The 25,189-nt window shown below is 41.9% G+C and overlaps 1 protein-coding gene across 4 annotated transcripts in view; it reads left to right on the forward strand.

The window, feature by feature from the left end:
• CRACD (capping protein inhibiting regulator of actin dynamics) overlaps nucleotides 1-25,189 on the forward strand; it is a 279,136-nt gene that overhangs the window by 185,229 nt on the left and 68,718 nt on the right. Inside the window, exon 1 of one of the 4 annotated variants that reach the window (XM_050791866.1) lies at nucleotides 8,412-11,282. The exons of the other annotated variants lie outside the window; for them this stretch is intronic. The gene's annotated coding sequence lies outside the window, so the exon portion shown is untranslated. Of the gene's footprint in view, nucleotides 1-8,411; nucleotides 11,283-25,189 lie in introns of those variants that run through there. 4 annotated transcript variants of the gene reach the window in all.

Raw genomic sequence — 25,189 nt, forward strand, 5'->3', positions numbered from 1 at the left:
GGAAGAGGAAAGGAAAGCTCTTCCCCTAGGGCCTTCAGAGGGAACATAGCCCTTGATCTCAGACTTCCCCTCTAAGAACTGAAGGAGAATCAATGTCTTTTGTTTAAGCCTCCCATGTTGTGGTACTTTATTGTGGCAGCTTGAGCAAACACGGTGGCTAAGGAAACTAATTTCAGTCAAAGACGACATTCAAAATTCAGCACTGAATATTGGCAGGACTAGGCACTAACCAGTCAGAAGAGATGTCAGCCTTGAACTACTCACACAGGTGGGCCACCGTGGGGCAGAGATGACATATGGGAACCAGGAGTCACATAGGACGATGGCTCAATGACATGAGAAAACAGGGTGGAGGGAAGGAAACTGAAGAATACTCAATACCTTGAAAATGGGCAGCAAAAGAAAGATTAATTTAGATGCAACCAATAAAAATATTTTCAAAGACTGAAAAAAAAAAAAACTTTTGTGCTGCAAAATATGCCATGAGAAAAGTTAAAAAGCAAACAGAAAAAAATATATTTGCAATGTATTACAAATGTTTATATTTTAAATATGTTAAAAATGCATAACTTCAGACCATTTCCCACCAATCAGATGGGGAGGGATGTGGTGTTGGTGAAGATTCAGGGAAATCTCATGCATCACTTTTTGGAGTATGAATTGCTATAACCCCTTTGAAATGTAATTTAGCAGTGTATATTAACATTTCAATTCACACTGACCCAGCAATCTCATAATTTAGAATTTATGCTATAGAAATAAAAGCATCAGTGCCTAAGATGTATGAATATCTTTATTTATTTTAACATTGCTTATAGTGATATAAAAGAAAAAACCTGGAATAGCTGAAATGTCTATTAATAGGGGGAAAGGTTGAAAGAATGAGTTAAATTTAAATATGTGGCCTGGAGGGATATCTATGATATATATAATAAAAGGAAGAAAACAAATTATAGAATCAGTTATAGATTATAATTCCTTTTTATTAAAATGAAACCAATATGCATTAATATCTTTGTGTAAATAAATACATAGTTTAAAGAGACCCAGGCATGAGCCATGATGAGTATGATTAATCTAGTTTTTTATAGATTAAATTCACTTGTATGCATTTAAGTCCTATAAAAAATTAGTAAGAAAGATGGACCTTAGGTGCAAAGAATTGGGTTGATTTTGATTTGATTTTAATCAAAATTTTGATTCATTACTCACTAGCTTGTCATTAAATGCAGCTTCACATTATCACTTTTTTTGACTACCTATTATTGATTGTATTCATCTAAAATGTTTAATCATTTGCCTGTTGCTGAACATTTTAAATGGTTTCACAGTATTTAGTTTTAGAAAGAATGCCATGTAACCATATTTTTGTATACTTTCTAAGTATTTTCAAGGCCGGGCGCGGTGGCTCAAGCCTGTAATCCCAGCACTTTGGGAGGCCGAGGCGGGCGGATCACAAGGTCAGGAGATCGAGACCACAGTGAAACCCCGTCTCTACTAAAAATACAAAAAATTAGCCGGGCGCGGTGGCGGGCGCCTGTAGTCCCAGCTACTCAGGAGGCTGAGGCAGGAGAATGGCGGGAACCCGGGAGGCGGAGCTTGCAGTGAGCCGATATCGCGCCACTGCACTCCAGCCTGGGCAACAGCGTGAGACTCCGTCTCAAAAAAAAAAAAAAAAAAAAGTATTTTCCTAGCAGAAATTCCTAGAACTGAAATATCTAGGTTAAAAATGTTACATATACATACACACACACACACACACACACACACACACATATGTAGATAGAGCGATGGATGAATCAGTAGATATAAATATGGGCATATATGTGTAGTATGTATAAATGCAGGAGATATGTATAGATATCTTATAACCTAGCAATGTCTACTTTCATATATTATAAATGTTATATCTATAACATGAAGATATATGTTATATGTATTGTATAATCTAGTTATCTAGCACTATGTAACAACTACCTCTGAACTAATTATTTATCCATCCAGATATATAAATGTCTTTTAACCCAGCAGTCTACTTAATTTTCTAGTTATCCAGTGCTACATAACAAACTGCCCCAAAACTGAGTACTTAAAACAACCACCACATTTAATTTACTCACGAATCTGCAGTCTGGATATGACTCAGTCATGACAACTTATGTCTACTCCAATTGACATTGGCTGGGGAGGCTTAAAGACTGCAGGCTGGAATCTTCTGAAGGCTCTTTCACTCACATGTGTGTTGCCAGTGCTGGGAAGAGTCAAAGATCAGGGGGCTAGAACAGCTAGGACAGCTGGCATCCCTCTGGCATCTTTCTCTATATGTGGTCTCTCTACATGTTGGCTTCAGGGTAGCTGGACTTCTTACATGGCCACTTAGGGCTTCAAAGCCTTGTGTCCCAGTAGAGCTGCAGGTGAAAGCATTGTCCTCTTTTCTAACTTAGCCTTGGAAACCATGCAGCATCCCTTCCACTACAGTCACAGGCCCACCCAGGTGGAGCAGGTCACATAGACTCCCACCTGTCAATGGAGCAGCATCAACAACTCATTGTAAGAACATGGAGAGGATGGATATAGCGGTGCAGCCATTTCTGGAAAATACAATCTGCCACGTTATTTTAGGACTTTTGATACATATTGCCAAATAGCCACTCCAGATATTGTACAGTGATGAAAGTGATTCTTCCTGACACTGCTAAAGAAGGATATTATTACTCTTTTTCTATTTTTGCCAATCTGATTTTTTTTAAAGACGGTATTTCATTTTGTAAATTTACTTTTTTGGTTGCTACTGATGTTGAAAATATCTGTACCTGTGGCCAGGCACGGTGGCTCATGCCTGTAATCCCAGCACTTTGGGAGGCCAAGGCGGGTGGATCATGAGGTCAGGAGATCGAGACCATCCTGGCTAACACAGTGAAACCCCATCTCTACTAAAAATACAAAAAATTAGCTGGGCATGGTGGCGGGCACCTGTAATCCCAGCTACCCAGGAGACTGAGGCAGGAGAATGGTGTGAACCCAAGATCGCGCCACTGCACTCCAGCCTGGGCGACAGAGCAAGACTCCGTCTCAAAAAAAAAAAAAAAAAAAAAAAAAAAGAAAGAAAATATCTGTACCTGTGTACTGGCCATTTTTATTTCTTTTGTGAGCTGCCCGTTTACATCCTTCCTGAAATTTGTAGTTAGGGTTTTAAAGATCAGTTAGTTCAAAGTTCCTCCTTTCACTGATTAGGAAACGGAGTCACCAAAAGCACCAAGTTCAGAGTTTTTTAAACTTACATAAAAATTACATCAGCACTTCAGGTGGGGTGTAGTGGCTCATGCCTGTAATCCCAGCACTTTGGGAGGCCAAAGCGGGCAGGTCACTTGAGGTCAGGAATTGAGACCTGCCTGGCCAACATGGTGAAACTACGTCTCTACTAAAAATACAAAAATTAGCTGGGTGTGGTGGTGGGTGCCTGTAATCTCAGCTACTCAGGAGGCTGAGGCAGGAGAATCACTTGAACCCGGGAGGCAGAGGTTGCAGTGAGCCAAGATGGTGCCACTGCACTCCCGCCTGCACGACAGGCTCAAAAAATGATAATAAATATTATTTAATAATAATATAGAACTTAGAAACTTTCATTTTGTGAGATGGCTATGGGAAGATAATTTGAGAGGTTATTTTTATTTCCTTGGGGAAATAAGAAAGAGATTAGCATGGCCTTATGAAGTGGGTGTCATCATGCTCCATTTGCAGACGTGGAGACTGGCCTTTAATGTCAGAGTACATGTTGACATGTTTCATCTAAGAATGTTTTCATCCAAGAATGATACAGAGAGCCATCAAAACTTCCCTCTCCCCTAAGTTTAGCTGAATTGAGATGACCTAGATGTCATCTCATTGCATTTAACAAGCAGGACTGAACCTGGATTCAGGTTGTCTTTCCACCTTAAAAACAAGTGTCTAAATCTAGAAATAGGATAGATATTGTCAAGTTAAATCAACCTTTGTGATAACAAAGTTAGCCATCTTCAGAGTCAGTGAGCGTTCAGCTTCCCCATGTCCTGGGACCCCCGCTCCCACCCCCTGCCCCAGACTCTTACGTGTTAACAATGCCAGACTAACACAAAAAGCTTTATCTTATAATTACCTCAAAATTATAGACTTGTAGAATATGCACACTTTAGATAGTACCGATGAACATCTGTTCTGCTGTTTGGGTGTGAAATGAATGAGATGAAAGTCAGGAGGAATGATTAAACCTATGACAGGTTTTTTTAACAGGACTTTTAAAAGGCCATTAAATTCCAGATATTTTAATTTCAATTATTCTTTTTCTTATTCATCCATCTGATATGCTCCAGACACATACTAGACACTGATAATACAGAGCTGTAAGACATAGTATTCATTTATTAGATGTGTATACTTTTCCTTGTCCCAAAAGGCATATGAAATGGGTTATAAGAAATGGCATTATTCCCCACCTCAGGAAGTGGGGAAGATCAGGGAGGACGTGGACAAAAAACACTGTGATAGAGATATGCCAAAGGATTGCACTGTAGCATGTGGAGGTTAGGTAGGGGGATTCCTAACACAGACTGGGGAGGGGGAGTGGGGTGCCGCAGAGAAATTCCTTGGAGGAACAAATTACACAAAACTCATCAACACTGTTTTGTGTATTGTACATTTTTTCCTGGTTTGCCTTTTTTTCTGGCATTAGGAGGCCAATTTAAGCAGAGCTCAGACACAGTTGCTCTTCTGTTTAGCCAACTGCATGCCGGATCATTTTCTTTTTCTTAAATAGAGGGTCTCACTTTGTCATGCAGGCTGGAGTGCAGTAGTGTGATCGTGACTCACTGCAGCCTCCAACTCCTGAGTTCAAGCGATCCTCCTGCCTCAGCCTCCCTAGTAGCTGGGCCTACAAGCATGAGCCATCACACTTGGCTAATTTTTTTTGTGGAAACAGGATCTTGCGGTATTGCCCAGGCTTGTCTCAAACTCTACCTTAAGCAGTCCTCCCAAAGCACTAGGATTATAGGCATAGGCCACCACACCCATTTTGATCTTCAAAAAGAGGATTCTTAGGTTTGTCTTCTGTGACTTCAGGCCATTCCTTAAACTTATTTCAGAAACTTATTCTTATGTGTCTGGTGAGCTGTGCTGCCCCGCCCCCGCAAGAGTTCCACTGTGCAGCTGTGATTAAGTCCATTCACACACCCACCAGGTTTGCAGATGCCCTGCCACGCTGTCAGCATGATGGATGGGCCTGCATTACGGTGGCTACAGTGGGGGAAAGCAGGAAAGGAGCTCAGAGCGTTATCAGCTGTTCAGCCTACAAAGTCCATGTTATAATAATTGCCGTTTTCTTTTGTGTTTCTGGTTGACGTATGGAAAAGGGCAGACTATAAAGTGCTTATGAAATTTTCCTTAGCTCTTCACTCCAGTGTGGTTACTCAGTACAGGGCTTGTGTGCTTTCTGGATCCATTAGTCCTCATTTCTAACTTGAGTGGATTTCTGTTTATTGCAACCAAAGGGCCTTGAGTAAAAGAAATTCTGAAAGCACAAGTTTATACATCTTTTTATCTGACCATCAATCAATGGTTCAGTTCTCCAAGATAAACTTTAATTTTTGAAATTCTGTTTCATTGAGTCTTGTAGAAGTTTTCTGTGCTTGCTCAATTAATAAAAGTCACCGAGAGAATGAGTGAATAAAAGCAACTAAGGTGAATTACTGCTCCCAATTCCTCTGCCTCTAATTTTATCAAGGGACTTTTGTTTCTCTTTGGAAACCGGCATTTCTCTTATTCATTTAATAAGTGAATACATAACTAGAGACTGCTATGTTCCAGGCATGGTTAATAGATGCTAGGAATGTAAAGATAAGGAGGACATGGACTTTGCCCTTCAGGAGCTTATGGTTTAGTGGGGGAGACTGACAAATAAACCAGAGATTACAGTACAGGAAATGCAGTTTAAGGGTAACATTGGGTGCCGTGGAAACACACAGGTGCAATACCTGATCAGCCTTTGGAAGAGCTCTTGGAGGTGATCAGGTGATCAGGCGATCAAGGAAGGCTCCCTGTAGGAGACAGCACCTGAAATGAGTTTGGAAGGATGAGTAGGAGTGAGCCAGAGGGAGAAACTGAAGGGCATGTTCTATGTACATGGCCTCACATGAGCAAAAATAGGAAGGTATAAGAAAGTCTGGTTCTTTCATGCCAAAATATAAAGTAAGTTTTGTTCCCCAAAATATATCAGAATAAAGAGAGTTGCCTTATATTTAGATTTTTAAAAATATTTTGTATTACAGGCTACTCTCTGATTTACTTTATTTTGAATGACAAAGTAAGAAACAATAGCCTGAAACTACCTCTGTCACTGCTAGTTTGTATGCCTATGAAGGTCATCATAAAAGGAAGCAAAGAAATTCAGTACAGATTTAGTGGAGTATTGGGGTGGGGGATGACTTCACAATTGCAAATCTTGAATATCATTGCCAATAAACCTTCTAAAAATCACTTGAAAATGAAATAGAATTAGTGGTTACTTTGTGGATATCATGAGTATACAGCCACAGGATGAACGGAAAAATAAAACTGTCCTTATTTTAAGCAAATGGATATTTGTGGCTTGAGATAAAATTTCCAGTTATAGCATCATATACAGATGAAAAAAATGTTTCCAGTTTCACGTAAAGCTATTTTCACTTCCTTCTCCTCTTCCAAATCCCCTAAATAATAAAGAGAATTGGCCGGGCGCGGTGGCTCAAGCCTGTAATCCCAGCACTTTGGGAGGCCGAGACGGGCGGATCACGAGGTCAGGAGATCGAGACCATCCTGGCTAACACAATGAAACCCCGTCTCCACTAAAAATACAAAAAAATTAGCCGGGCGTGGTGGCGGCGCCTGTAGTCCCAGCTACTCGGGAGGCTGAGGCAGGAGAATGGCGGGAACCCGGGAGGCGGAGCTTGCAGTGAGCCGAGATTGCGCCACTGCACTCCAGCCTGGGCGACAGAGCGAGACTCCGCCTCAAAAAAAATAAATAAATAAAAAATAAAAAATAAAAAAAATAAAAATAAAGAGAATAAGATATAGACATGCAAGCTTTGGTGACACTAGGAGATGTGTAGCCCTGAACTAGGATCTATGAAGACTTAACAGTGGTGCAGGAATGGCGAGAAAGTGGTAAGGAACCTACGTTCCTGCAAGGATGAGCACCCAAAGAACCCCTGAAAAGCTCAGAAAAAGACGTCGGGGGTCACAGGAGGCAGAGGTGATGGGAGGTCAAGGATAGGGATTTTAGGAGAAAAATCTGTCCATGGAGCACTTGAACCCCATTTTCCTACTCCCATTCCAGATTGATAGGGAACTAAGCCTCCTCTGCCACCACATAAAACCAGAAGTTCATCCTCTGGAAAAAGAAAATCAGAGGACCACCAGGCTCCGAGATAGCAGGCAAAGGAGGGTAGGAGCGAGGACCCTATGTGAAAACAAGAGTACGTGGAAGTTTGTACACTTCATGGTGACTACAGGCAGCCTGGTGCACCAGGTAAAGGGTAGAGGGATGCACCCCTAAAGCGCATGAACCACCCCAGAGAAAATCCTATAGATACTGTCATTTGAGAGTCCCAAGTTTGGAGAAGCTCCTGATGTCCCCCACTATTTTCCCTTTATCCTTTTCACTAATAGAACTTCCCCATGTTTTGGCAAAGAATACGGATGGCTGGGTAGAGTCTACCTCCCAGATTCCCCTACAGTGGGCTGTGTCCACCAGCTAAATTCTTAACAGTGGTGTGAGCAGTTTCTGCCTCACTCTCTTAAAAGAAATCAGCTTGTCCTTGCCTTTCTCTCGCTCCCTTCAAGAGTAGGCTGTGGATGTGGTGCCCATGAGGGAGCCTCAAACATAGATCAAGATCAAGGCCTTAGGAGATGGTGATCAACCAAAGATCAAGGCCTTACGGGATGGTGGAACAACAAAATAGGAAGAATAGAAAGAGTGGCAGCATCTACTTGTCCTGTGCCGCACCTCAACATAAGGAATGTTAGAAGAGAGAGAAATGAACTCCTAACTTGTTTAAGTCACTGTATTTTGGAGCCTCTTTTTTGTAGCAACTTAGTCTATAAACAAATACACTATATTAAAAAACAAAACACCTGGCTTTTTGCTCAAATATGTATTATAATTTTCTCCAAAATAGCACATTATCCAGTGTAAAATAGCATTGGATTTTTTTAAATGGCTTTCTTTTTTTTTAATTTTTGTGGATACATAGCAGGTGTATGTATTTATGGGATACATAAGATGTTTTGACATGGGTGTGTAATGTGAAGTAAGCATCATGGAGAATGAGGTACCTATCCCCTCAAGCATTTATCCTTTGAGTTACAAACAATCCAATTACACTCTTTAAGTTATTTAAGAATGTACAATTAAGTTATTGATTGTGGTCACCCTATTGTACTTTCAAATAGTGGGTCTTATTCATTCTTTCTATTTTTTTTTTTGTATCAATTAACCATCCCCCTCTCCCCCAAAGCCCCTTACTACCCTTCCTGGCCTCTGGAACCATGCTTCTGCTCTCTATGTCTGTGAGTTCAAAGATAGTATATATTGAAATTGATCAAAAAGTCTTCCAAAGACTTTTCTTTTTCTCTTTTGCTGGGAGACAGGAGGATTGTCTTACTGGGAAAATGGGAGACTACCTGAGATTCAGGACCACTTTGTATTGGTTTCTAGTCTAACATTCTGGGAACTTGAGAAGATTCTGAAGGCAGAAGTACAGAGTGTGAAATGTGGAGTATAGAGTGTGAAATAGGGAGTAGTCCTGGCTCCCGTTAAAATTTACATAATGGAGCTTCCCTAAAACCAGGAGGGGGGTTCATATGCTGGCAATGATCTTATGGGCCTGATAATGATCCCCACAGTTTTGGTGTGAGCACCTGGATGACTTGTGCTCCCATTTTGTGAAGTAATCATAAGGTGTTACACATTTAGGAAAGAACATGATGGGTTTGGTTTTAGACATACGGAGGTACCTACGGACATCCAAGTAGAGGTCCAGGCTACAGATCCACAGCTTAGATTGGCTTTTGATGTAGATGTGTTTTTTATTCTGTCGCTAAAATTCAGCTAGTATATATGTCAGGGTGGCTGTGGTAAAATTCTGAAATACTCTGTACTCATTGGTAAATAGTCATTTCCTTCAGACTCCCAAATGCCTCCCATTTCCCACACACTAGCTGTTCTAACCCTTCTTGGGATACCCCCATACCACCCTACAGTCCATGACGAAAGGGTTAATACCTGGCCCAGAAGTGGCCCTCCAGGACCCTGCCCAGCCATGTGGCTGTCCTGTCTGCTCTGTTTGTTAAAGTTTTAAATAAAACTCCTGCTCACAAATCGTGAAGGTGGAACACGTTTCCCACATAGCCGTACGCTTAGTCTGTTTCACAATCTCCCACAAATCCCATCCTAAGCTGCCCTTCCAGTCTAGCTGATCTGTCTCCTAAGCATCCTCTGCTGCAGGCAGCATTAATCACCCTCTGCTCCCTGACTCCCTGCATTTTCTCACCTTCATTTATTTGTGCTCATTACTCAAAATTTTCTCTGATTTCCAAACGTTCTGTGTTTTATTCATCCTTCAAGGCCAACTCATTTTCCCTTCTACAAGAAAGCTGCCTTCATTTAGAAATGGTAATTCCATCCTTGAAATAACCACCCCCTTCTCATGGAGTATATCACTTCCTATCTTATTTAATACATTAGGAATATATTATATTATCTTAGTATTTTCTCTAAAGTCTTTCTCATAGTGGATAAGTAATAAATAATTGTTGAATGAATCCAAGTATGAAATCTAAATCAAAAGACTCTACCAGTTACCATTGGTCTATGGTTGCTAGCAATTTTATCACTTCTTTAGAATGTCTAATCTCAGAATCCCTGAAAATCTCCCTGGCTGTGATACCTATACTATCTTTTGTCACATGCCCAAAAAAAAAAAAAAAAAAACAACAGTAACCAAAAGCAAACAAATGCAGAAATATTTACTGGCTTTCTGAACTAAAGCCTTTGGTACTTTCAGTTGTGTTTTGGTCATCTCTCTTTAATGTAAAATGGTAAAAGTGATTTTCCATTTCCTGCACTGACTTTAATTAATCTTCCAGAAACGCTGGAGCAGAGCTTTTCTAAGGAGTGTTGCGCTGTTTGCTCTACTGCAGCAAATCAAGCTCCTATTGTAACACTGGTGGCATGGGATGAGTCATTGCTTTGGCTGGGACAAAGTGTTTCCTGAAGTCAGATACAAGAGCAGAATACCTAATGGTACCTTAGTACCTATATTCTGTCTCAAACACTCAGTCCCCTATTGCCCTTCATTGAAGTAAAGGAAAAATCAAACTTCCAATGTTTGGTTGAGGTAGCAGATAATTTGCACTCAAGGTCACTGGCATGTAAACAGATTTTATTTTCTTTGCAAACATTGAATTGCGTTTTCTCTCTCTTCTTTTACATAAGATTCAAGCAAAATGTAGACAATGTTATATACCATGCCTAGTCTGTTTTATAAAGAAGCAATGTCTGGCATTTGCCCTAGGTAGATACTGATGGAGAGGAGGATGGGCAGGAGGCATTGGCTACAGCCTGAAGGGTACCTAAAGCTGTGATTTCGAGCCCCAGCCTACTGGCCTGCGCTCTCAGCCAGCTCTCTTGATATGCAGTGCGGTTCTCAGCGAATCTTTGTCAGATGTGAGGGAAGAGACACTTCCTGAGTTGCCATTTTTCTGTCCTCTGAAAGTAAAAAGTGCTGAATGGGACTAAAGCATCTCATCTCTGCCCTCTCATCTCCCTCCTTTTTCATTGATATCTTTTAATGAAAAGATTATATATCTTCACATGGGGCCTTAGGTGGAAGGTGATTGCAAGTGAGGTTACTTGATGTGTCTGTAACTGCAGGGTCGGGAGGGATGCATGCACCGTCACGGGGCGGGCAGTTGAGCTGCTTCACACAGCGGTTCTCAGAGCAACTGTCAGGGCAGAATCCTGGACTGGATCCCCCATTGGCTGTTTTCTCCTTACTGGAATTAGAACTATGTCCAAAGCCAATCCAACAGTAACTGCACTCACCTGACTCATACTGTAGGAGCTTTTGGTCATAACATACCAAGTGCCCTACTGAGCTTCTGCATGGGGCATGCACACTCCCATGGCGTGATGTCTGTGATGGAGGATAATTTACCAGATAGAAGAATCTCATGTTTAATCAGGAAACTGTAGGCTTCAGGCAGCCCAGAAGGTAAGTGTACAGAATGTAAAGAAAAGGCTCTGTACTTGCCCTCTGAAATTGGGAAATGGGGGAAGAAACAGGCATCTGTTGTCACTCTAATGACATGAGAGTATGGCTTCCAGCTTCCTGCATTCATGGCAGCAGTTTTCTAAGACAGTGAATTCCCCAACATTGTTATTATTAGTTGTACTTAGGTACTGGTATTAGTGCTAGTACTGGTATGGCTAGTACTAAGAATCAGTGCTTGGGTACTGGCATTAGTACTTAGATACTCAAAAAAGTTCGAATATATTCGTAGTTGGCCCTTTGCAAGTCATTCTCTCCTGCACTTATATAAGCTTTGTTGAATGTGAGAGAAAGAGTTGTGATATTGCTAGGACAAGGGAGTTGCAAATAAGCTTTGAGCTCTGTGATCATCCTCTGTCATGGGGTTGTGGGAGAAGCAAGGCTAAAACCCATTGTGACATGAGACCCTTTTGCACACTACAACCTCTCCTTCTGCCATATAAGCTAAGAGTTGGGGCCCAGGCGTGGACTGTATCTTTTGAAGCTCTTGAGTCTGTCTTACTAGATCACTCCTACATGGTGAAGCAGTATTCTCATGATAGTCTTTTCTTGCCCGGGCTTTATTTCTTCTGTTAGGAGTAATTGATGATATATTAGCTACTTTTCCAGCTGTGATTTGGCAGTGGTTGAGTGGCAGCTGATAGTAACTCAGGAATCTAAAGAAAAGACCATTTTGGCTTTCAGAGTTACATAAAGGATCTCTGCCTTCCTCTCCTCCAGTAGTTGGCAGCCTTCCAATTGATAAGTAGGAAAGAAAAAACTCACCTAGAGAATCCTGTTGTGAACTGGGCAAGGTGGCTTATGCCCATAATCCCAGCGCTTTGGGAGGCTGAGGCAAGTGGATCACCTGAGGTCAGGAGTTCAAGACCAGCCTGGCCAGCAGGGCAAAACCCCGTCTCTACTAAAAATACAAAAATTAGCCAGGCGTGTTGGTGTGTGCCTGTAATCCCAGCTACTCAGGAGGCTGAGGCAGGAGAATCACATGAATCCGGGAGGGGGAGGTTGCAGTGAGCCAGGATTGCACCACTGTACTCTAGCTTGGGCAACAGAGTGAGACTCCATCTTAAAGGAAAAAAGAGAGAGAGAGAGAGAGAATCCTATTGTGAAGCCTGGGAGTGGACTTTGCATGGGATGCCTCATACTTACAGTACTCCACAGTATTTTATCAAGATAAATAACATGGGAGAGTGAATTCTACGAGGCTGAGGATTCTGTATGGTATACCCAAGGAAATGAACAAAACATCACAGCAGCACCAGAATGTGGAATGAATCTTTCCAGTGGGGGGCTGTGGGATCCCCCTAGAGAATACTCAGCTTATCGTTCCAATACAGGCTCTTCTTACAAACTAGCAGCATTATTTGTTTCCCACTGAAGAACCAGGAGCATCGCGGAGAACAGCACAGTGCGATTTGTTTTCAGAGAGCTTCCTTCATTCAAGTGGTTAGAAACTATTTCTCAAAATAATTTATCCTGAGTCAGAGCTGACATCTTACTATGGAAAAATGCACATTTGAGGAACCTGGTGTTGCTCATACCTGGAAGACTCTGTGTTTTAAAGGTTTTAGTAATTAATCTGCTCACTTTTGATGAGCTAGAACTAAAACTCAGCCAGCTAAGTATTTATTAAGTGCCTACTTTGCTCCCATCATAATGAGGCAGGTCATAGGCATAGATTTTTAAAAATTAAGATGCCATCAAGGCTCAATGCATTATTTACAGGCAATAAATCTTACCAGGATACCAAGCACCTGCCTTGGCAGTTATCTTTCAGAGACTCTGAAAGCCTCCATCTCCACAGAGACCCCTTGGAGCATTTTAGAGAAAGGGAGATGCCTCCCTGAGCCTATTTGCTCTTTACCCCAGAGCCTTGCACCCATCTGCTGAGTTCTGTGCCATTATTAGGAAATAGTTTGGTTTCTGGCCATCTTAGAAAAAAGGAAAATTCCTTGTCTCCTGGTTCTTTGAACTGTAATTTAAAATTGTATGTGTGCCCGTTACTGCCTTTGCATCTGATTTATTACAAACATTACTACTAGTTTATGTGTTTGTCCAGAATTGTAGGCAACTTGCAGGAGAGTTAACATTGTTTTCTCACTATCCAGAATACCACCATATGCCAGTGAGATCTAATATGTCCTGGGATTTGGGTAAAACAAGATAAAGAAACCTTATTCCATCTTCAAAGTAAATCTGAATTGCCCTGTAAAATATCTAAAGCTCTTTAACATTCCTTCTCATTATGTACTTCCTAGTATTCTTTTACCTCTTTACCTTTTTCTTTCTCACATTTTGATTCTCTATATCCCACTATTCTCCTTTCCCTTCTTTTCCTCTTCCTAATTCCTTTTCTCTGTTTTGATAATAAGTAAGAAATGCCATATAATGGTCAAAACATACCCATTCATTAATTTTAAAAATGTCTTTTTTTCTCGTGTTCCATCATTGGTATCTAATAAAACATTTCTTAATACTAGCTAGCAATATAATAGCTAATGTTTTTGCTGGACATTCTGCTAGGTGCTTTGTATACCATATCTAATTTATTCCTTACAAGTCAATAAGCTGGGCATTATTATCACTCCTATTTTACAAACAAGAGAGCAGAAACTTAACAGATTATGGAACTTGCCCAAAGTCTCCTAGCTGGTAAGAAAATTGAGACTCAGAACCAGTGTCTACCTCCAGAACTCAAACACCTTGCAAAGAATGAGCTCTCAATCTAGTAGTGTCCCCAAGACACACTTTTGAAATGCAGCAAAATGATTAAGAGCATGGTACTTGGAATTAGACAGACTTGGTCCGAGTCTTAGCACTGCCAGGGATTAACTGTGTAACAATGGGCAAATCACTTCACCTCTCTGAGCTTTCATTTTCTATCCATAAAACATGGAAAATAATACCTCACAGAGTGGTTGTGAGGTGTTACATGTGAAACTTTAAGCCTGGCACATGGCCAAAGTTTAATACAGTTCACTAATGTTACTATCTATGGAAAAAATAGTATTCGTTCCCCTTGCAGCCAACTTCATTTAATTAAAGCATATTTCAAAATAGCGCTAACTGTCCTCAGTAACCACTGGGATTTTTTCCTTGATGCACGTGTCTAAAGATTCCTAGAATCCATTCATGGCTTCATCCTGCACAGCTGCCTGCAGCTAGTAACAAGTTCTGGAATTTCCCACGTGATGTATGAAGGAGCATAATATAGTGCTTCCATTTAATGGTTCCAGAATAGTCCTCTTCCATCTTTTACTTAATGCCCTGGTGGCATATAAATACTTTGGATATTTGGTCTGGGAAGGGAAGCCCTGAAAAACTGATAGAGAGGAATACAGTGTGCCTTGACCGCCTGAGTCTTCTGGTCTCAGCACCTGCCTGGTCAAGTGTCTAGACATCAGGCTCAGAGTTGAGAGGCCTGGTTTCTTCACTCATTTAGCATCTAACCTTGTTCAGTTAGCTTAACTTCTCTGATCTCACGTAGAAATCAAATAGTGACTTCACTGTCACTTCCAGCTCCTTGAAACTGATATTTGAAAGGCATTCGAAAAATATCAGGTGATGCGATTCAGCAGAGATGTGTCTGGTGTGGGCAGATTTTATTTCCTTTAGCCCAGGCCGAAATTTTATGTTGAAAGTGAAGCATATATGAAAAATAAAGCGTAATACTTTCTTAAAGTTCCACCCCAAATTATGAGTATTTAGGTTATGCTCAAAACCAAGTTCAGTGACCACTAAGGCTCATGTTTAATAAGGCGTTCTTTTTTCCTTAATTGAGAAGTGGAAGATTTTGTGAAACTCTGGTAGAGTTTTGGTACTTGAGAAGCAAAATGATCAAAGCCAAAGTTGAGATCTCAGCAGTGTGAACATCAGCTCTGGCTTTGGCAATGTCAGAGAGCTTATTTAATCGCTCTGGCAGCTCTCAGCTTGTTTTTGCACACAATGCTTTTGCTTCATTTAGGCAGAGTGACTGCCACATATGCAATGGAGTGTAGATAAATAGTTGTTGACTCTTGCATCTAAATGCCTAACTTACTGGGAAATGTGGCCATTTTTCTTGATCAGTATTTCTGAAATGTTTTTTACTTGATCCAGAGCAAGAAATATGTTTTATATCAGAACATGTGTATCTATAAAGTTTTGTATACATATGCATATAAACTGCAAACAGAATTATCAAGAAGTAGTACCAACATTATGTTGTATTTTACTCTATTCTCTTCTTTTCTATTACATTTAGTGTTATTAAGCAATTTTGGTCATGACCCACCAAATTGATTGCAAGGTTCACTAAATGGGCTATCTATCACCCACTATTTGAAGAACACTGGCCTTAAGATTCCTCTTAGTCCAAAAAACTACCTTACTTATCTGGGCTTTACATACCCTCAAGGAAAAACTTTACACACTCTTTCAGTTCACTCCCAATACACACACACACCACCGGCACAACCATCTCTAACACCACCCAACTATTTGAACGCCTAGGTAGAGATAACTCCATCAGCTGCTACCAGGCATTTTTTTTCCCCCTAACAGGCTTCAACTTCCCACAGGAGGCCAGAATTAGGAAAACTGTGAATTGTGAAAAGCAGCATACTCTCCTAACTTTCTGTGGGTTCACTGGCATCAGGAACTCAAGAATTTCTGTGCTGTGCCAGTGCCAGCTCAAGGCTATAGTATTGACTGTAGGACTGCAGTCAATACGCATTGGCTAGCCATAGTCCCAGATCTGCACCGAATAGAGTGGAAACAGGGATCTTGTGAAGGTAGCGTTGAATAGCACTGGTGATCCATAGAAAGGCTGAGTTTAGCATGCAGGATATAAAGTTACAGGATTATTGGAGCAGGAGACCAGGCAGAGTGCATATTCCTCAATACACACGACACCAAGAAAAGCAAACAGACAAACACAGGTTAGCACAGTCTGGATATACTGGGGCAGAATTGGTTGGTGACTGAAGCTGTCTCTTCGTATCATTGGCTCATAATTCCAAGGCTGTCTGAGGCGTGACTTTGCCCCTAAGAGTAGAACTTCAGGACTTAAAAGGAACCCTGAGTGGTTCATGTAATTTCCTGATGTCTTAGAAGTGTGTCTGAAGGCAGGTTCACATATTCTGTGCAGATTTGAGGTTCACATGTTAGTCACTCTTCTCAGAAAACCTCACTGGGCCTGACCCCAGGGTAGCAGTGGGATGACAGGGCCTGGGGATTCGTATTATAGGACTGTGACCTATTCGTTCTCCATGAGCATGTTCTTCCCTAGGAGTAGAGACCTGCATCCTGACATAAAGAGGAGACATGAAACAACTTGGCTGTCTTTTAGCCACTTACAGACCATACTCTGGCCTCTCCCAGGCCCTGAAGGTCATTTATTTTGCAAAATAAGCCACAGCAATAACACCACTAGCAAAAGTTGGCAAACAAACCAGGAATGGAAAAAACATAATGCATGTAATTAATAGGTAATTGATAAAGTTATAAGTTTTATGAGCCAGATATGTTCTAAACTTTCTTAGTTTTTTAAAGAAACAGTTCATAGAATTTATATCTAGGAGGGACCCTCGATAGTTCAGTCACCTCATTTTGCAGATGTAGGAACTGAGGTCCTAAGAAGCTAGAAAATGGCCCAGGTGGCCAAGCCCAGATCTTTAAGACTCCAGGGCTTGTTTCCCAACTCCTCACGGTCCCTTCAAGTAAAAAGGATTTCTCCTCATTGCTAAGAAATAGTACACAAAAATGTCATCGTTTGAGCCACTGTTCATGGACTCAGTGATGTTAAAAGCAAAAAGCAAAACAACAAAGCAAAACCAAAAACACAGCAATAGTTGCCCAAAGGGGCTGCTGCATTTAGGTCATAGAAATTTGAACCATAATGTGTGTGCTTCAGGAGATTTCATGAGATTTCCTGATGCCAGCTGTGGGGCTCCTGTGACTGTCTTTGAGGACTTTGGACAGTGAAGGGTTGCGTAGCTAACACATGCATTCCTAAGTCACCTGTCACCATAGGGCCCAGATTATATCACAAAAGCAGTTTCCAACCATAAAAGGACAAAAGACAGCTCTGGATTTTTTTCCTTTACTCCTACATCACATGAGTTAGTGGTCACTATTCAAAGAGGCAACACATCCAAGATATGGGTGGAAACTTCAATCATTGACCCTTTGAATCTCAGAATTGGAAGGTCATCTGTTCCACCAGTATCTGGTGCATGAGTTAATTGAAAGATTCTGCAGAACATGTAGCAATTGCATCTCTTTTGTCTCCCCAGAATAGGACCATGCCAGCGGGAATCTATTACTGGTCTGAGCTGTTGTCTAAGATTTAGTCCGGGAAAGAGGAATGTGGTCAGAGGACAGTGATTGTCACAGGGCTGTTTCATCCACACGTAGTGCTCTCCAATGAGAGCAGAATAAGAAGCCAAAAGACATAAACTGTGTCAGTGCAACGGAGTAAGTCTAGGATCAAGGAAGAATAGCCAGACAGGACTGTCCCACCCAGTCTGGAATCCTGAGACAGACTATAGAATTTCATTACAAATCCTTTAAAGCAGAGTTTTGTGGGTTTTTTTTTTTTTCTGTTCTCAGGAATCATATCAGTGTAGCACTATTCACAGATCGGCACGGAGGACAAGGCGACTTCTTATTCTTTTCCTCAACCATCTGAACACTAAAGTTTTCATTCTGCTACCTCTTGGGTTTGTACTTAATGGATCTCATCTATTCAATAAGCAATCAAGCACTTTGCAATGGGTCCAGGGAAGGTTAGTGTCACTTTGACCCTGGCCCAGTTCCCACTGGCACCATCTAGAACCTCTGCTAAACTTATCAAGAACTGATACTCACATAGTAGAACTAGTGACTTCTGCCCTACATCTCTAAGAGCTTTTACATACTCCAGCATGGTTTGAGAATTTGACTTTAAACTCACCTTTTATCCAGCAGGAACTATTACTGAACCTGCCCCTAGCTTTAAAAAAAAAAAAAAAAAAAGATCAACTGGCCGCAGTGGCTCACGCCTATAATCCCAGCACTTTGGGAGGCTGAGGTGGGTGGATCATGAGATCAGGAGTTTGAGATGAGCCTGGCCAACATGGTGAAACCCCATCTCTACTAAAAATAATCAAAAAAAAAAAAATTAGCTGGGAGTAGTGGCAGGCACCTGTAGTCCCAGCTACTCGGGAGGCTGGGGCAGGTGAATCACTTGAACCCAGGAGGTGGAGGTTGCAGTGAGCCAAGATTATGCCACTGCACTCCAGCCTAAGTGACAGAGCAAGACTCCATCTCAAAAAAAAAAATTAAAAATTGGCCAATCAAATCATTTTGAAATCTATGACTAAATAGTTATTTAATTAACCTGTATTGACTCTCTGTATTATCAATAATTACTACAATTTTTCTCATGATTTCTAGCTGTCTAACTGATTAGCCCATTTGCAGTTAAACCAGTGATAGCCACAACAGTTACTAAATGTCCTTTTCTCAGCAATCCTCAATAAACACTCTTTTCTTCAGGGCTCATTTCTGGTTTATCAGCACCATTCTGCTCTCAATTTAATGAAGGCACTAATGTAAAGACACAGAAACCTTGAAATTTTTAACAGTTCATGGTTGAAAGAGTACCAAATGGAGACACTGACTCTTTTAAAAAAAAATCAGTTAGCTTGTTTTTAAAAGAAATCAGTAACACTGCAATAACATCACAGAGGCCACAAACTTGCAAACATGATGCCTGGACCTGCTGAGCCGAAAGTAGCAATTACGTATTGGTAAGACCTGTACTGGCCAAAAGATGAGAAAGAAATCCCGCTAAATTTTATGGGCTATCCATGTCAGTGAAATTCTAGGGGTCTAGGGCTGTGAGGCATGTTGAGATGTCCCTTCTAAGGTGAAAGATAAGTTGTTGCATATGACCTCTCCTTTTAATCAGAAAAAAAGCATTGTGTCTGGTGGCTTTTCTTTGGATTTTAGAGGCAACATATTTCTGATTTGTGTTTGTTACTTTGGCCCATTTACCTTGTAACCCAAAAACTGCTTATTTTGAATAGGGACCAGGACAAGAGAATGTTCTGCAGCAGGTCCAGACTCCTGTTCAAGTTGCTCTGCCATTTGGGCCGTATGACCCAGCAAATCCAATGTTGCTTGAAGGGTCCTGGCTCATAGGGATGCTGTTTGGAGTACTTGGCTGGCCCCCATAGGATTCACAGCTCACACACTTAGAATTTTGGAGCAAAACTCTGCCATTCTCTCTAGATAACTACTGATAGAGTTTGACTGTGTCCGTACCCAAATCTCATCTTGAATTGTAGCACTCATATTTCCGACATGTTGTGGGAGGGACCCATTGGAAGATAATTGAATCACGGGGGCGGGTGTTTCCCATGCTGTTCTTGTGATAGTAAATAAGTCTCAAGAGATCAGATGGTTTTATAAAGGGGAGTTTCCCTGCACAAGCTCTCTTCTCTTGTCTGCCACCATGTGAGATGTGCCTTTCACCTTTTGCCATGATTGTGAGGCCTCCCCAGCCCCATGGAACTGTGAGTCCATTAAACCTCTTTCTTTTGTAAATTGCCCAGTCTCGGGTATGTCTTTATCAGCAACATGAAAACGAACTAATACAACTACTCTCCTTTTAAGGAACAACTTTGGCCCAGTTATGAATATTAATAGAGACTGAATGCTTAACCATGGGCCACCAAGTGTCCATGAAGCTTGAGCTGCCTACTCTGAACTGGGCATTGTCTGACCCACTACACCATAAAGTTAGGAATGCACAGCAGTACTCCATCATCAAATGGGAGTGGTGTCTACGTGAGATCTGGCTTGAGCAGGCCCTGAGGGCACATTTAAGCTGAACAGGAAGTGGCCCAAATGTCCATGGTCCTCATTCTTGCTACATTACCTTCTTTCTCTCAACCCATATCTGTGGAATGTAGACCAAAAATAAAATTCTAAGTCCCCCAACAGATTGAATGGACCCCTTCTTGACCAAGGGCATTCCAAAGTAAAACTGAAAAACTAGTTCAGATCATTATGGGAAGGGAGGGCAGTGCAGTCATACCTCATTATACCCTTCTCCCTTTGGAATTCAGGCACAACTGACCAGCGTTAACGTTAAAACAGAGATCTTTAGACTAATGGAACAGACTCTTTGAGGCAATAAGATACATTACAAAATAACAGATAGCGGGCTTTGAAAGAAATGGAAGTGTTTTACCCTGTAGTATATTTTGATGTTCTTTTTTTTTTTTTTTTTTTTTTTTTTTTTTTGAGATGGAGTCTTACTCTGTCATCCAGTCTGGAGTGCAGTGGTGTGATCTCAGCTCACTGCAACCTCCACCTCCTGGGTTCAAGCAGTTCTCAGGTTTCAGCCCCCCAAGTAGCTGGGATTATAGGTGCCCACCACCACACCTGGCTAATTTTTGTATTTTTAGTAGAAATGAGGTTTTACCATACCAGCCAGGCTGATCTCAAACTCCTGAACTCAGGTGATCCACCTGCCTTGGCCTCCCAAAGTGCTGGGATTACAGGCATGAGCCACCGTGCCCAGCCTTGATGGATTTTTTAATGGCCCTGCAGACTGGGTGCAGTGGCTAACACCTGTAGTCCCAGCACTTTGTGAGGCTGAGGCAGGAGGATTGCTTGCACCCAAGAGTTTGAGACCAGCCTGGGCAGCATAATGAGACCTTGTCTCTACAAAAAAAAAAAAAATTAGCTGGGCTTGGTGGCACACACCTGTCGTCCCAGCTACTCCAGAGGCTGAGGTGGGAGGATTGCTTGAGCTCGGGAGGTCAAGGCTGCAGTAAGCTGTGATTGTGCTACCACATTCATAAAGTGCAAAGTCCTGCAAAACTGTCTCTTGTGGGGGAAATCTACATTCTGTAGAGGTTCTCCTTCACCTTCCAGGTCTTTTTCTGATTCAGGAGAGATTAACTGAGAGTCTGGTGCCTTTTTAAGTCTGATAAGAAACATTGGCCAGGCATGGTGGCTCATGCCTGTAATCCCAGCACTTTGGGAGGCCAGCGCAGGCAGATCATGAGATCAAGAGATCGAGACCATCCTGGCCAACATGGTGAAACTCTGTCTCTACTTAAAATACAAAAATTAGCCAGGCATGGTAGCATGCACCTGTAGTCCCAGCTACTTGGGAGGCTGAGGCGTGAGAATTGCTTGAACCTAGGAGGCGGAGGTTGCAGTGAGCCTAGATCACACCATTGATCAGCCTGGCGACAGAGTGAGACTCTGTCTCAAAAGAAAAGAAAAGAAAAGAAACATTTACCATCTAGTCTACGAGGTGGCTTCATCTGCGTAAGAAGAAACTTAGCCTCTACAACTCCTTATCTTAACCCAGCCATTCCTTTCTGTTGATTCCAAGACTTTAGATGATAACTTAACTCTTTCAACCAATTACCAGTCAGAAAATCTTTGAATCCACCTATGACCTGAAGGTGCCTCCCCACTTTGAGTTGTCTGCCTTTCCAGACCAAACCAATGTGTACTTTTAATGTATTGATTGATGTCTGCTTGTAGCTTCTAAAGTGTATAAAATCAAGCTGTAACTCAACTAGCTTGGGCACATGTTCTCAGCACCTCCTGAGGCTTTGTCATGAGCATGTTCTTAACCTTGGCAAAATAAACTTCTAAATTGATTGAGACTTGTCTCAGATACGTTTTGGTTTGCAGGCCTTGTGGGAGTTCCCTGTGTCTAGTTGACTGAGGGAGAGAAAACTCAGGCCTGTTTAAAGTTGGTTCTGCACAATAATGCAGGCACCACCCAAAAGTGATAATGCTGTAGCCCCATTCTGGGACAGCCCTGCAGGACAGTGGTGAAGGGAAATCCCCCCAGTGGGTAGAGCTTTGAGCAGTGCATCTGATTGTTCATCTTGCTTGGAAGGTAAAATGGCCAGAGATACAGGTCCATACCAATTCGTAGACTGGGCAGTCAGAGATTTGGAAGGAATACAATTGGAAAATTGTGACAGAAAGGTCTTTGGGAAGAGGTATGTGGATACATCTCTCTGAATGGGCAAAGATTTTAAGATATTTGTGTCCCATGTAATGTTCACCAAAATATTACCCAACCATATATGCTCTAAGTCTGAACCCAGTATATGGCACTCTTTCTCTCATAGTCAGGATTCATGGGTCTGCAACTAAAATACAGATTCAGTCACTCACTACTTGCAGAGTTCAATTAACAAGAGCGAGTCTGGTATAAAGAAAGTGAATTTATTCCAAAGCTTAGCTTACGGGAAGAGGTACAAGCTCCTGCCTTAAAGGGTACTGCTTCCCTTTTGGGGCAAAAAGCAGGGGCTTTTAAAGTGGGACTTGACATGAATGGCATGCAGGGGAGGGAGCAAGCAGATGTGGGGTCTGCATGACTCACTTCATCTACCAGTTGGTCGAGCTGGCACCATTGTGGGCAGAACTAGGTTGTAAGGGGGCTGTTGCCTTGAGATCCTCTCTAGGTGGGAGAGAATTCCGTTGAGGGCACACTTCAGGTTGTAAATTGGCTGTTGTCTCTTGAGGCCATCTCCTGGTGGGAGAGTTCAAATTCTAGAGCTTCTAAGCAAGCACATAGATAAGCTTGCCCTGTAGGGAGTGCCTGGTGAGGGGAAGGTAAAGGTTATAACTGCATTTCTAAAGCAAAAAGTAGGAGGTGGGGAACAGGGGGAAAGGAGGAAAAAGAAAAGAAGTTATTTAAAAACATAACTCATTCTCTTTCTCTTAGAAAAATGGAGTACTTGGTTACAGGTCCGGGAATCAAGGGGTAGAAACAAGAATGGCTCCCTTTGCTATCACTCCAGTGATCCACTACGAAAATTGTTGTTTTCCATCCTTAGAGACTTGGTTCCAAAGGGAGGGACAGTGATTCCATTGAACTGGAAGCTGAGACTGTCATCCGACCCCTTTGGCTCCTGCCTCTCAGTCAACAGGCAAAGCAGGGGGTTGCTGGATAGGCTGGGGTGATTGGTCCTGATTTCTAAGTGTAAGCTGCTGCTGTGCAATGGAGGTGAGGTAGAGCTTGTCTAGAATACAGGAGATCCCTTAGGGCCTTTTAGCACTGCCAAGTCCTGTGATAAAAGGCAATGGAAAACAATAACAATCAGAACCCAATTGAGGATGGCTAATGGCCCAGATTCCTCAGGGATGCAGGTTTCAGGCTTCCCACCAAGCAAAGAATGACAAGCAACTGAGGTTTTTGCTGAGGGATAAGGAATATAGAATGGTTAGCAGAGGAAAATAGCTATAAGGATCTGCCATGACCACATGACTGGTTGCAGAAGCAAGGACTCTGATAGTTATGAGTGTTTCTTCCTTATTTTGTTATGAATGTGTTTGCATATATATTAACCAAACATTTTTGTTTTCTTCCCTCTCTTATCCACTTATCATCTAACATAAGATATGGTAATGATAGTTAACTTTCTCTCGCAGTGTTTAAGTTGCAGAATATCAGAGAAGGTGAACGCCACCCAAGGACTTTGCATCCTCTTCTGGGGGAATGGGTTAGTGTGATTTCAGATGTAGGTGGGATACTTGTATCATGTTGGTGAAAGGATAACTTTCTTACTGACTTTATTAAAAACTTGGAGATTAAGTATTGTTTAAGGACATGTGTATGGATGCCAAGTTGACAAAGGGTGGAGTGTGATGATCTTTTCGATATGTCAACTTGGCTGGGATATAGTCCCCAGTTATTTAATGAAACTGTAATGTTGTTTAATTGAGCGCTTGTGAATGTATTTTATAGGTGTAATGAAAGTCCACAATCAGTTAACTTTAAGTAAGGGAGATTACTTGAGATAATCTGGGTGGGCCTGATTCAATACATTGAAAGGTTTTAAAAGCAGAGCAGAAGCTTTCCTGAGAAAATACATTCTGCCTTCGGACAGCAGCTTCAGTTCATGGCTGTGAATCCAGCCTATTCTTCCTGATAATTTTGCCCTACGGATTTCAGACTTGCTTAGCCAGGCCTTAGTATGAGCCAGCTCCTTGCAGTTTATCATCTGTCTGTCTGTCTTTCTGTCTGTCTGTCTGTCTATCTATCTGTCTATCTATCCATCCATCCATCCATGCATCCATCCATCCATCCATCCCTCTCTCCCTCTCTACCTCCTGCTGGTTCTGTTTCTCTGAAATCCCTCAGATGTCCTTGAAAGTTTTGTTTTGTCCATCACCATAGCCAGCAGGGCCCAGCAGTGATCCTACAGCTGTTGGGTGTTCAATACTCTGTGTAGAACTGACATGATTTTAATGTGTTCGGCCTTCGTGTAGAGGTATCCTTTGCTGAGGTAGTTTGTTACCACACTGATTCTGCAAGGCGAGATAGCAGGCAGCTCCCCTGCCAGTATTTTCCACCCAAAGTCAGTCATTGATTCACCGCACCCTCTGAAACTCAAGCGGTGGCGGAAACCGGCAGTGGAAGGAAACACAACCCACACATCTTCTAGCATGTGGGAGAAATGTCGCCAAACACTGAGGCTTCACATTAAAAATATCTCCGCCTCTGTTACTGCTTCTTTTTTTTTTTTATTTTTATTTTTGAGACGGAGTCACACTCTGTCACCCAGGCTGGAGTGCAATAGTGCAATCTCGGCAACCTCTGCCTCCTGGGTTCAAGTGACTCTCCTGCCTCAGCCTCCCGAGTAGCTTGGATTACAGGTGCCCACCACCACATCCAGCTAATTTTTGTATTTTTATAGAAATGGGGTTTTACCATATTGGCAAGGCTGGTCTCAAACTCCTGACCTCAAGTGATCTGCCCACCTCAGCCTCCCAAAGTGCTAGGATTACAAGCATGAGGCACCACACCTGGCCCCCTGTTACTGTTTCTAAACATTATTTTA

This window comes from Macaca thibetana, chromosome 5 (genome assembly GCF_024542745.1).
Source record: "Macaca thibetana thibetana isolate TM-01 chromosome 5, ASM2454274v1, whole genome shotgun sequence".
Lineage (NCBI taxonomy): Eukaryota > Metazoa > Chordata > Mammalia > Primates > Cercopithecidae > Macaca > Macaca thibetana.